This window comes from Aquarana catesbeiana, linkage group LG09 (genome assembly GCF_042186555.1).
Source record: "Aquarana catesbeiana isolate 2022-GZ linkage group LG09, ASM4218655v1, whole genome shotgun sequence".
NCBI lineage: Eukaryota > Metazoa > Chordata > Amphibia > Anura > Ranidae > Aquarana > Aquarana catesbeiana.
Window position 1 is genome coordinate 49,052,798 of NC_133332.1, and position 12,927 is coordinate 49,065,724.

The window sequence follows — 12,927 nt, forward strand, 5'->3', positions numbered from 1 at the left end:
ACAGGTAAGTGTCCGATTATTAAAAGTCAGCAGCTGCAGTATTTGTAGCTGCTGACTTTTTTTTTTTAAGCAGAACTCTGCTTTAATGACACCCCCAGTTCAGTTCACAGATCGCAGTGCAAACTGAGAAACTCGCACAGGAATTGTATCACATAGGTGAGACCACCCATGCGATCCGATGCGGGGGAAAAAAAAAGTCCTTGCACCTTTTTCTTTGCAAATCAAATGCAAGTTCAGCCATAAAACTGTATGGCTGAACTCGCATCACTCAGAGATCGCATGTGATCGGCACCCTGCGGTGCCAGTGCAAATCAAATGAGATCTTGGTGATCGCACTGGTGTGAACCCAGGCTTAATGTGACCTATAAACTGTATACCACGGAACACAGTGAAGACAGTCATCATCAAGTGGAGAAAATATGGCACAACAGTGACATTACCAAGAACTGGATGTCCCTCCAAAACTGATGAAAAGACGAGAAGAAAACTGGTCAGGGAGGCTGCCAAGAGGCCTACAGCAACATTAAAGGAACTGCAGGAATATCTGGCAAGTACCGGCTGTGTGGTACATGTGACAACAATCTCCTGTATTCTTCATATGTTTGGGGCTATGAGGTAGAGTGGCAAGACGGAAGCCCTTTTTTAGGAAGAAAAAAAATCCAAGCCTGGAAAAATTTTGCAAAAACACATCTGAAGTCTCCCTAAAGCATGTGGTAAAATGTGTTCTGGTCTGATGAAACCAAGCGCTGCAATTTTTTATTTTATTGTTGATTAGAGGTTTTACCTCTATTGCTAGCAGCTCCAATTTTCACTAGCGCTGATTTTCTCTCTCTGTTTTGATGAAACCAAGGTTGAACTTTTTGGCCATAATTCCAAAACATATGTTTGGCGCAAAAACAACACTGCACATCACCAAAAGAACACCATACCCACTGTGAAGCATGGTGGTGGCAGCATCGTGCTATGGGGCTGTTTTTCTTCAGCTGGAACAGGGGCCTTAGTCAAGGTAGAGGGAATTATGAACAGTTCCAAATACCAGTCAATATTGGCACAAAACCTTCAGGCTTCTGCTAGAAAGCTGAACATGAGGAGGAACTTCATCTTTCAGTATGACAACGACCCAAAGCATACATCCAAATCAACAAAGGAATGGCTTCACCAGAAGAAGATTAAAGTTTTGGAATGGTCCAGCCACAGCACAGATCTGAATCCCATTGAAAATCTGTGGGGTGATCTAAAGAGGGCTGTGCACAGGAGATGCCCTCACCATCTGACAGATTTGGAGTGTTTTTGCAAAGAAGAGTGGGCAAATATTGCCAAGTCAAGATGTGCCATGGTGATAGAATCATACCCAAAAAGACTGAGTGCTGTAATAAAATTAGAAGGTGCTTCAACGAAGTATTAGTTTAAGGGTGTGCACAGTTATGCAACCATATTATTTTATTTTTGTATTTTTACTTCCCTCCACCTAAAAGATTTCAGTTTCTTTTCAATGTAGTTTTACAGTTTATAGGTCACATTAAAGGTGGAAAAAGTTCTGAAACAATTTATCTTTGTCTAATTTTTTTTTTAGTACCAATTGAGGATCGTTTAAACACCACAGCCTACCTAAATATTGTTACTGACCATGTCCATCCCTTTATGGCTACAGTGTACCTTAGCCATCATCTGATGGCTCCTTCCAGCAGGATAATGCACCATGTCACAAAGATCAAATCATCTCACCACTGGTTTCTTGAACATGACAGTGAGGTCTCTGTACTCCAATGGCCTCCACAGTCACCAGATCTCATCCAATAGAAAACCTTTGGGATGTGGTGGAACGGGAGGGATGGATGTGCAGTCGACAAATCTGCAGTAACTGCATGATGCTATGATGTCAATACGCACCATAATCTCTGAGGAACGTTTCCAAAACCTTGTTGAATCTATGCCATGAAGAATGAAGGCGAATGAAGGCAAAGGGGGTCCAACCCGGTACTAGCAGGGTGTACCTAATAAAGTGGCCGGTGAGTGTATGTACATAATATATGATGGTATATACACACAATTATTCCATCTATGTCACTTACATCAAAGTTTTGCCCTTCTTTTAGCTAAGGGTCTCATTCTGTGCAAAACCCACAGTGATGTGCACGGACGGTGCACACATTTTACTAACATATCACATTGATTTTTATTCACCCCTAATTCTGTGTGTTGCAATGCGTCAAGGCCTGAAAACACCACACAAAAAAATGCAACATGACCCCTTTTTTCTGCAGCACATTGGTATGAACTGAAACAATAGGACATAAGGCAAATTGCATTGTTCATGTGTTGGGACTGTGTTGTTATTATTATTATTATACAGGATTTATATAGCACCAACAGTTTATGCAGTACTTTACAATATAAAAAGGAGACAATACAGTTATAATACAATAAAATACAAGAGGATTAAGAGGGGCCCTACTCAGAAGAGCTTACAATCTAATAGGGTGGGGCAGGTGGTACAAAAGGTTGTACCTGTGGGGAATGAGCTGATGGAAGTGGTAGAAGATTAGTTGGAGACATGATAGGCTTTCCTGAAGAGATGAGTTTTCAGGGATCGCCTGAAGGTAGCAAGAGTAGGGGGGGATAGCCAGACATGTTGAGGTAGCGAGTTCCAGAGGATGGGAGAGGCTCTGGAGAAATCCTGGAGATGAGCATGGGAGGAGGAGATGAGAGAGCTTGAGAGTAGGAGGTCTTAAGAAGAGCTGAGAGGACGATTTGGGTGATATTTGGTCAAGGAGCCTACGTTCACACTTGTGTGATCCACATTCTGCAGGTAGGGCAGTCTATTCACTGCCCTACCTGAAGAAACACAGGTAAAGAAGTCTCAGACCCAAAATTGTGGTACAATCGTGGTTAAAAACTTGCAAAAAGCACTGCAGAAATGCTCAAAAGCAGCATGCATAGGTGTGAATGAAGCCTAAATGTTACTACTCAGTGCACTATCAAGGAGAAGCAGCCTTTAGCCTCCTACATGTTTCTTAGACCCCCCAATGTCTCCCCTGCCCTCCAAAGCAACTTACCAAGCACAGTTCATGCTTGGCTAGTTGTTTTCCTGGCAGGTCTCAAACCGAAGTGATGAAATGTCACATCCAAGATCATCCGCCACAGAGGAAACGGGGGAACAAATGTTCCTCCATCTTCTTCTGTGGGATGCTGTCCAAACTGCTTACCGTAGTGCCAGGCTCCCCAGAGGAATGAAAGAGCACAGGAACCACGGTAGGGCGGCAGCGGCCGCATGCTCTGTAAAAGTGATTGAGCGGCTATAAAGCCACTCAGAACACTTTTACATAACAGCCAATCGACGACTGAAAAAATACAACATTAAGATCATGGCTGCAGCTGCAACCATAGTATTATAATAACCACTTGCTGACATGATGTTTATATACATGCATCAGTCAGCAAGTGGTTAACGCATTCATATTGAAAGGATCAGTTCCTTTTCTATTAGGACAGCAGAACAATGCTTAAGGCCAAAGAGCTGACATACAGAAATGGAAACTCCCTTCAACAGATTCCTAGCATAGCACTCTACTTAAAGTAGACATTCACTCCTGGGACAGTTTGGGTGCTAGACTGATATACAGCCCATAAAGACACTATTGATATCACTAATGCCGCGTACACACGGTCGGACTTTCCGGCGGACCAGAGTGTGCCGGGCAATCCGCCCGTGTGTAGGCGCCAGCGGACTTTTCCGGCGGACTTTTTCCCCAAAGTCCGCCGGACCAAGATTTGAAACCTGTTTTAAATTTATCCGCCGGACTCAGTTTCGGGCGGAAAGTCCGCTCGTCTGTGTGCTGGTCCGACGGAAAGTCCGCTCGTGTGTATGCTGGTCCGACGGACCAGATACGACGCGAGGGCAGGGTATTGCATCTCGCGCTTGCTGCAATAGGAAAAACAGATTTTCCTATTGCGGTGAGCGCGGGGCATACCAGGCCCTTAGGTCTGGTATGGATTATAAAGGGGAACCCTCTACGCCGAAAAAACGGCGTGGGGTCCCCCCTAAAATCCATACCAGACCCCAATCCGAGCACGCAGCCCGGCCGGTCAGGAAAGGGGGTGGGGACGAGCGAGCGCCCCCCCCCCTCCTAAACCGTGCCAGGCCGCATGCCCTCAACATAGGGGGAATCTTTGGGGGAGGGGGGCGCCCTGCGGGGCCCCCCACCCCAAAGCACCTTGTCCCCATGTTGATGAGGACAAGGGCCTCTTCCCGACAACCCTGGCCGTTGGTTGTCGGGGTCTGCGGGCGGGGGGCTTATCGGAATCCGGGAGCCCCCTTTAATAAGAGGGCCCCCAGATCCCGGCCCCCCACCCTATGTGAATGAGTATGGGGTACATGGTACCCCTACCCATTCACCTAGGGAAAAAGTGTCAATAATAAAACACACTACACAGGTTTTTAAAATAATTTATTAAACAGCTCCGGGGGTGTCTTCCTCCGGCTTCAGGGGTTCCTCCGGTTCCTCTTCTCCCGGCGTCCGGTTGGTTCTTCTCCGCTCTCTTCTCCCGGTGTTCCAGTTCTTCGGCCGGCTCCTCTGCTGTCTTCAGGTAGCTCTCTTGCCAGCAGAGGTCCGGGCTTCTGGGCTTCTGGGCTTCTTGGCTTCTTCCCTCTTCTCTTCTCCAGATGTTGACACGACGCTCTCTCCAGCTGGACTGCTCTCTGAGGGCTCCGTTGTGACTTATATAGGCGGAGACCCCGCCCCCTAATGATGTCACAGTCCCTGGGCATGCTGGGACTGTGACGTTTTAGGGGGCGTGGTCACCGGGCGATAATGACCACGCCCCCTAAAACGTCACAGTCCCAGCATGCCCAGGGACTGTGACATCATTAGGGGGCGGGGTCTCCGCCTATATAAGTCACAACGGAGCCCTCAGAGAGCAGTCCAGCTGGAGAGAGCGTCGTGTCAACATCTGGAGAAGAGAAGAGGGAAGAAGCCAAGAAGCCCAGAAGCCCAGAAGCCCGGACCTCTGCTGGCAAGAGAGCTACCTGAAGACAGCAGAGGAGCCGGCCGAAGAACTGGAACACCGGGAGAAGAGAGCGGAGAAGAACCAACCGGACGCCGGGAGAAGAGGAACCGGAGGAACCCCCGAAGCCGGAGGAAGACACCCCCGGAGCTGTTTAATAAATTATTTTAAAAACCTGTGTAGTGTGTTTTATTATTGACACTTTTTCCCTAGGTGAATGGGTAGGGGTACCATGTACCCCATACTCATTCACATAGGGTGGGGGGCCGGGATCTGGGGGCCCTCTTATTAAAGGGGGCTCCCGGATTCCGATAAGCCCCCCGCCCGCAGACCCCGACAACCAACGGCCAGGGTTGTCGGGAAGAGGCCCTTGTCCTCATCAACATGGGGACAAGGTGCTTTGGGGTGGGGGGCCCCGCAGGGCGCCCCCCTCCCTCAAAGCACCCCCCCATGTTGAGGGCATGCGGCCTGGTACAGTTTAGGAGGGGGGCGCTCGTCCCCACCCCCCTTCCTGACCGGCCGGGCCGCATGCTCTGATCGGGGTCTGGTATGGATCTTTGGGGGAACCCCACGCCATTTTTTTCGGCGTAGGGGTTCCCCTTTATAATCTATACCAGACCTAAGGGCCTGGTATGCCCCGCGACGGGGCTCGCAAGGTGTCAATCTTGCCGATAAAAGCGGCAAGATTGATTTCCTTTTCTAGTCCCGTCGCACATGAGTCACGTTCAAAATGAACGGACTTGTCCGTGTGTGGGCAAGTCCGTTCATTCTGAAAGTCCGCCGTACCTCCGGCGAAAGTCCGTCGGAAAGACGGGCGGACTTAGCCCGCCGGAAAAGTCCGGTCGTGTGTGGGCAAGTCCGTCCGTTTTAAAGTCCGGCGCACCTGGCGGACAAAGTCCGTCAGAAAGTGTGCCGGACCAAGTCCGCCGGAAAGTCCGACCGTGTGTACGTAGCATAAGACGTGCAGCAAAGCAGGAAGCTGGTTGGCCATCAAGCTGAACCTGTTTTACTGGATATAAATAAAAAATACTGCGCTGTCACTCAAAAAGTGTATATAAAGCAGCCAGCACAGCAAAAGACAATTGCAAATGGTAAATCACGGAATAATGTGCAGCGTCAAATATACAGTCAATAATAATAAAGGACTGTGTTATCAGATATAAATGACATAAAGATATACATATGAAAAGTAAAAAATGAAAAATTATTAATCACTTTTGGAAAAACAAACATAATGAAATAATGTCCACCGATGTGAAAAAGAAAAAAGGTAAGTGAATATAAATCATGTGAAAAAAAAAAAGTAGGAGGGTTAAGTCCATATACAGTCAGGTCCATAAACGCATAGACATCAGACGCTGGGTTTCATCCCTGGTGATGCTCTGCCAGGCCTCTACTGCAACTGTCTTCAGTTCCTGCTTGTTCTTGGGGCATTTTCCCTTTAGCAAGTGAAATGCATGCTCAATCGGATTCAGGTCAGGTGATTGATTGGCCATTGCATAACATTCCACTCCTTTCCCTTAAAAACTCTTTAGTTGCTTTCGCAGTATGCTTCGGGTCATTGTCCATCTGCACTGTAAAGCGCCGTCCAATGAGTTCTGAAGCATTTTGCTGAATATGAGCAGATAATATTGCCCGAAACACTTCAGAATTCATCCTGCCGCTTTTGTCAGCAGCCACATCATCAATAAATACAAGATAACCAGTTCCATTGGCAGCCATACATGCCCCGGGGCCAACTGAGTTGGAGGATTGAAAGGGAGAGGTTCGACAGTCCGGCATGAACTGTCCCAGACGTGGCCGCTCTAGCTGGATTCCTACAGGGATTTGAAATAAGATAGCGTTGGATATTTATTTTTTTAATATACTTGTGTATATCAATAAATTTATTCAGGTTTCTTGTTGGGGCAAATTTGAGACCCTTGTCCAAGATAAGGCTCGGTTCACACTGCTGCGCTGTGAATTTGTTCCGTTTTTTGTCCTTTGGGAGGTGCAAATTTACTGCGATTTTACTGCGAATTTCAGGAGTTGGACATAGCTGCGATTGATATTCTAGCCAATGGAATCATAATGTAAAAAAAAAAAAGTGTTAACTTCCTGTGTACTTTCTGTTTTTTGTGGAGAATAGTGTGGTGGAATTCACACATATGTGAACGATCAATGCGATTCAAGAACGATTTACATTGATGTCTATGGAGACTAAATTTGCAACGCAGTAAACTCGCACAAGACCCTTTTTTTGTCGCATCGCATTCGTAGAGGAATCGCAACGCATGTATGTGAACGACCGTCATTGAAAACAATGACTTTAGGGATGACATGCGAATTTAAAGTGCTTTTGACGCATAGCATTCATTATGAACTCACATCAGTGTGAACCGAGCCTAAATGACATGACGTTGGACGCTCGCTGTTTCAAAGCAAGGTCTGGTCCGCATACATCATTCCCGCTCTGCCCACTGGATAGCGTGCGTCCTAGAGTGACGGTCGCCGCTTCAAAGCGAGGCGTGATCTGTACGCTTCAATTCCGCTTCGCTCATTGGTAAATGAACATTTCAGAGTGAGGCTTGATCAGTGTTAGTCAATTTAACCAATCTTGTGGCATGTTCATCCGATAAGCACAAATTATATCTAGTCCTCACAATAAGGCTTGAATCACACAGGCCAACCCCATTTTACATACCGGAAGTGACGCAATTAACACAGGTGAACACCCGGTTGGCACCTACTTAATTTTGGGGCCACATTCTCTATATAAGCGCAGTGATCGCAGATGACGTCTGTGTATACGAAACTCTTGGGTCAAGCCCTGACAGCATCATTGCGCCATTCTACGTTGTCCTTGCAAGTGTACATATCTCCATTTGAAATGTGAGTGTTCTTTATTTTACTCATTTTTTAATAAACCTTTTATCAACAATATCACACTATGTGGAACCTTTCTTCATTTTTTGGTCGCGCCGTGTGATTATGGGGATATGATCCAGTCCTCTTTCCCTCTATGAGAAATCCATCTGTACATTACATTGGGAACCTGCTGATGAAAAGTGTATGGTCCTGACCCGGGATAGCGATCGTAGATGTCACATCCTCGCTTAAACGGTGAATATAATTTCAGAGATAAAATGATAATTCTCCCGCTCTACAAGACTCTGGTTCGGCTGCACCTAGAGTATGCTGTCCAGTTCTGGGCACCAGTCCTCAGGAAGGACATACTGGAAATGGAGCGAGTACAAAGAAGGGCAACAAAGCTAATAAAGGATCTGGAGGATATTAGTTATGAGGAAAGGTTGCGAGCACTGAACTTGAGACGCTTGAGAGGGGATATGATTTCTATATACAAATACCATACTGTTGACCCCACAATAGGGATAAAACTTTTTCGCAGAAGGGAGTTAAACAAGACTCGTGGCCATTCATTAAAATTAGAAGAAAAGAGGTTTAACCTTAAACTACGTAGAGGGTTCTTTACTGTAAGAGCGGCAAGGATGTGGAATTCCCTTCCACAGGCGGTGCTCTCAGTGGGGGGCATTGACAGTTTCAAGAAACTATTAGATAAGCACCTGAATGAACGCAACATACAGGGATATGTAAGGTAATACTGACATATAATCACACACATAGGTTGGACTTGTGTCTTTTTTTCAACCTCACCTACTATGTAACTATGTAAAAATATCACCACAAGCCTACATGACTTAAAAGGTATATGCCCCTTTAAGTCCACTTATTCCAGTAAATTCCCAGTATACACGCTCGGATTTTCCGTCGGAAAAAACTTGGATGGTTTTTCCGACAGAATTCCGCTCAAGCGTGGCTTGCATACACACGGTCACACAAAAGTTCTCTGAACTTTCGACCGTCAAGAACGCGGTGATGTACAACACGACGACGAGCCGAAAAAATGAAGTTCAATGCTTCCGAGCATGCGTCGAATTGTTTCCGAGCATGCGTAGGAATTTTGCGCGTCGGAATTTGTACAAACAATCGGAATTTCTGATCGGAACTTTTTCCGACCGAAAAATTGAGAACATGCTCTCAATCTTTTGCTGGCCGAAAATTCCGCCAGCAAAAGTCCGATGGAGCATACACACAATCGCATTTTCCGACCAAGCTCTCATCGGACTTTTGCTGGCGAAATTTCCGTTTGTGTGTACGGAGCATTAGCCTTTACTCAGTCGGTGGTGGTTATCTCTGCAATTATCCTCTCCTACCGTGTTCCAATTGGCGCTTCAGTGATGCTAATCAGCTGACTTTGCATATAAATATCATGATTCTTATATGGACTTAACCCTCCTCCTTTTTTTCACATGATTTATATTCACTTACCTTTTTTCTTTTTCACGTTGGTGGACATTATTTAATTACATTTGTTTTTCCAAAAGCGACTATTAATTTTTCATTTTTCATGTGTATATCTTTTGACAGATAGAAGAGTGACAGCAGAAAAGAACCGGCTGGATGTCATTTATATCTGGTAACACAGTTTTTTTATTATTAGTGACTGTATATTTGAGCGCTGCACATAATTCCGTGAACCTGTTTTGCTGCCAACACAATTCTAATATTATTGATCTAAATTAAGGCAAATCAGCTGCCAGTCTATTTCAGAGTAGGCTGTTTAATGTTATTAATCTAAGTTTTGTGAGTGCGGTTTTATCTTAAAGTGGTTGTAAACCTCAGACGTGACATATGAACAAAACACATCCCTCTAAAGTTTGTACTTGTCTCAATCCAGAATACTGAGGGGATGATTTACTAAAGGCAAATAGACTGTTCAGTGGCACTCTGCATGAGCAGTGGCTTCAGAGCTTAAAGCTTCATTCACACCAATGTGTTTTTTTATGCTTTTTCCAGAAACGCAGGACACATTCACAACAATGCATTTTTGTGCCTCTGCATTTTTGAAAAGGGTCAGGGACTTTTTTTCAAATGCAAAGCGGTGCTTTTTTTTTGTTCAATAGAGAAGCTGCAGAAAAGCATGTAGTGCGTTTTTAACCACAATTTTACCACGGTAAAAAAAACGTGGAAAGCACAAAAAAAGCACTGCAGAAACGCTCAAAAGAAACATGCATAGATGTGAATTGAGCCTAATAAATGAGCTGAAGCTCTGCTGACCTCCATCATCCAATCATGTGCAAGCAAAAATGCTTTATTTTTTTTTTTTGTTCCTTGCATGTGGTTGGGTATTCTTTGCAAAGTGAACCTTTACCTCCTTTACTAGGTTCTGGAGCAACTGCTCTTGCAGAGTGCAACTGCACAATCTATTTGTCTTTAGTAAATCAACCCCTAAGTGTCATTTCTGTCTGCTGTTTCTTTCCTCTGCCATCTACATGAATCACTCCTGACAAGTTTTCCTGACATTAAGAGAAAAACTGTGACAGGGGAGGGACCTCCAGCTGATTGGCAGCCTTAGCTCTGTTCCTGTGTGCTGTGTGAAGAGGGGTATGTCTCTTCCCTCTAATCAGTTCTCAGAGCTCTCCTCACTGAGCTCACCATCTCCTTTTTTCTGACAAGCTGTATAAATTCTGGACTTTGAATGAATGTAGAGAAGAGAATACCGCAGATAAACAGGTACAATTCATGTAGGAGGATTGGTTTCATCTCTGTGTATCACATGAGGTCAGTCACTTTGCTGGGTATATGCGAGGGTTTATATCCACTTTAAAGCTGAATTCCAGGTATGTTTTTTTTTCCCCCATAATGTATGTATACGAATCTCATACCTGGCCATTCCCTATGGGAGCAGAAAACTAATGAAGTAGCTGCCGCTTCTATAGTGATTCTCACTTTCTTCTGGATCCTGTGCCAAGCGGCCACCCTGCTGCACGGTAACCATAGGGGGCCACTCCCCTAACACCATTCAGAGGATGTCTGGCATTCTTCCCAACAAACGCAAAGCATTCTCTGATTGAGCAAGGCTGGGGTGGTGATGTCAGTCTCCCAGTGGCGTACCATGGGGGGGGGGGGGCAGCCGATGGGGATCGCACAGGGTGCAACTTTTAGGAGGGGTGCAGACAGGGCTGGAGCCTCCATAGGGCAGGCCAGGCAGTAGGGAAACCTGAACCCCCACGCTTCGCCCGGTATGAGAGAGGGCTCATCATGGAGGTTTTAGTTCACCTGCTGTCACAGAGAAAGCAGGGAGAATGGATCCAAGTATGCTGAGGAGGGCGGAGCGGTGGGCAGATCCCGAGTATGTGCAGGCAGTGAGCGCCACGCTGTGTGTGTGGGGGGGGGGGAGGCAAGCCGGGGGTGCTGGCGGAGGACGAGGTCAGGGTAGAGGAGGCTCCCCAGTGGTTGCTCCAACTTCTGCTGGAGATGTTCTGCCTGCGAGGGACACAGCTCTGATTAGTAGTTCTCCGTTTGTAAAGGGGAAGGTCTATACTGTATGCGGCATTGGCCTGAACAGTTCGTGTATCTCGGCCATAACATTCAAAATACAAGTACGTGTACCCGGGCATGGTAGCACTGGTTTAGATTGTCTTTGATAGTTAGGCAGGCTGGGCGCCATATGGTTTTATTGTTGCAGGTGGTGTATATAAGAGATAGAACCTCTCCATTGCACCAGGGGTGGGAGGGAAAAAGGAGGAGAGTACAGCAAACGGCAAACAGGAGACATTGAAAGGAAGGCCCGATAGGGAGTTTACAGTACAGTGGGACAAATGCCCCTCATGTTGTAGAGAGGGGGGGCTTGTGGTCCCCTGTAGCAGCACACAGCCGTGTGCTATATATTGTAGGTTAATCGTTCGCATTCCTGTTGGTGTCTCGGCGCTCTAGCCAGGTGATGGTGTCCTCAGGGGTTTCAAAGAAAATGACGTGGTCATCATCTTCCACGCAAAGGCGTGCCCGGAACAGCATAGAATATTTAAGATTTTTGAGACATAGGCGTCTTTTGGCTTCTGTAAAGCTTTGTCTGTGCTTCTGTACTTCAGTGGAAAATCAGGAAAGATGGCTACCTTAATGTTGCCAATGGGTATAGTGGCTTTCACCCGTCCCATGCGTAGTGCTGCGTCTCGGTCTTGTAATTCAGCAGTTTAGCAATAAATGTGCACAGAGAGGCACCCTGTGGTGGCGGCCTAGCAGGCATGTAGTGCGCTCTTTCAACTGCAAATGTGGCCTAAAAGGCCTCCTTGCCATACGTCTTGATCAGTGTGAGCGGCTCGTCCTCAGCTCGATTTATCACGGATCCGAGCTGCGAGCGTTGCAACACACGGGGACGGAGAACGGCGCCAAATTCAAAAAGTGAAACACACACAATACATATAGTACACTGTAATCTTACAGATTACATTACTTTCCCCTCCATCCCCTCTGGCAGACCAATAAAGTGAAGGTTGCACCTACGGAGTCTGTTCCACATATCATCCTGTTTTGCCAGGAGTTGGTTGATCTGGTACTGCATCCTGTCGGACTAGGGAGATATCCACCTTCACCTCCTCAGTTTTAGTCATGAGGGTGGCCTGTAGTGCAGAGATAGCCTCCAGTACCTTATCCGGGTCTGCTCCTGCCGTCTCCCTCCCCTCCAGCGCAGTGCCGCCATCATCCTCCAGGCCGTCTTTGTCATTTCGGCGGTATTTGTCCAGCTTGGTGGCCGTGTCGAACTTAGGTTTCCTCTGAGCCATGACTATTATAAAAAGGTGGTAGTTGTAAGAGGCTGAGTGGTGCTGGTGTTAGTACAGTGGGTGAGTTGGGCACCTGGGGAGCGTGAAAGCCTGGACCAGGTGCAGATACTGGAGGAGGGTGTAGCAAGATGGCCACCGCATGCGTCACCGGGAATAAGGCTGCGACTGCCACCCACCCTTGATGGAGTTGGATACCCTATGCAAACTTAGGTGGGAATAGTGTTCTGACACGCCAGGGTGCTGCGGTGGCTAAGTGGGGCCCGGGTCGAGCAGGGGAGAGGCGGGAAACAAGATGGCCACT

At 46.6% G+C, this 12,927-nt stretch overlaps 1 protein-coding gene across 1 annotated transcript in view; it reads left to right on the top strand.

The window, feature by feature from the left end:
* The first annotated feature begins 10,557 nt into the window (after positions 1 to 10,557).
* DXO (decapping exoribonuclease) overlaps positions 10,558 to 12,927 on the top strand; it is a 40,859-nt gene continuing 38,489 nt past the window's right edge. The window contains exon 1 of the mRNA XM_073598455.1: positions 10,558 to 10,578. The gene's annotated coding sequence lies outside the window, so the exon portion shown is untranslated. The remainder of the gene's footprint in view (positions 10,579 to 12,927) is intronic.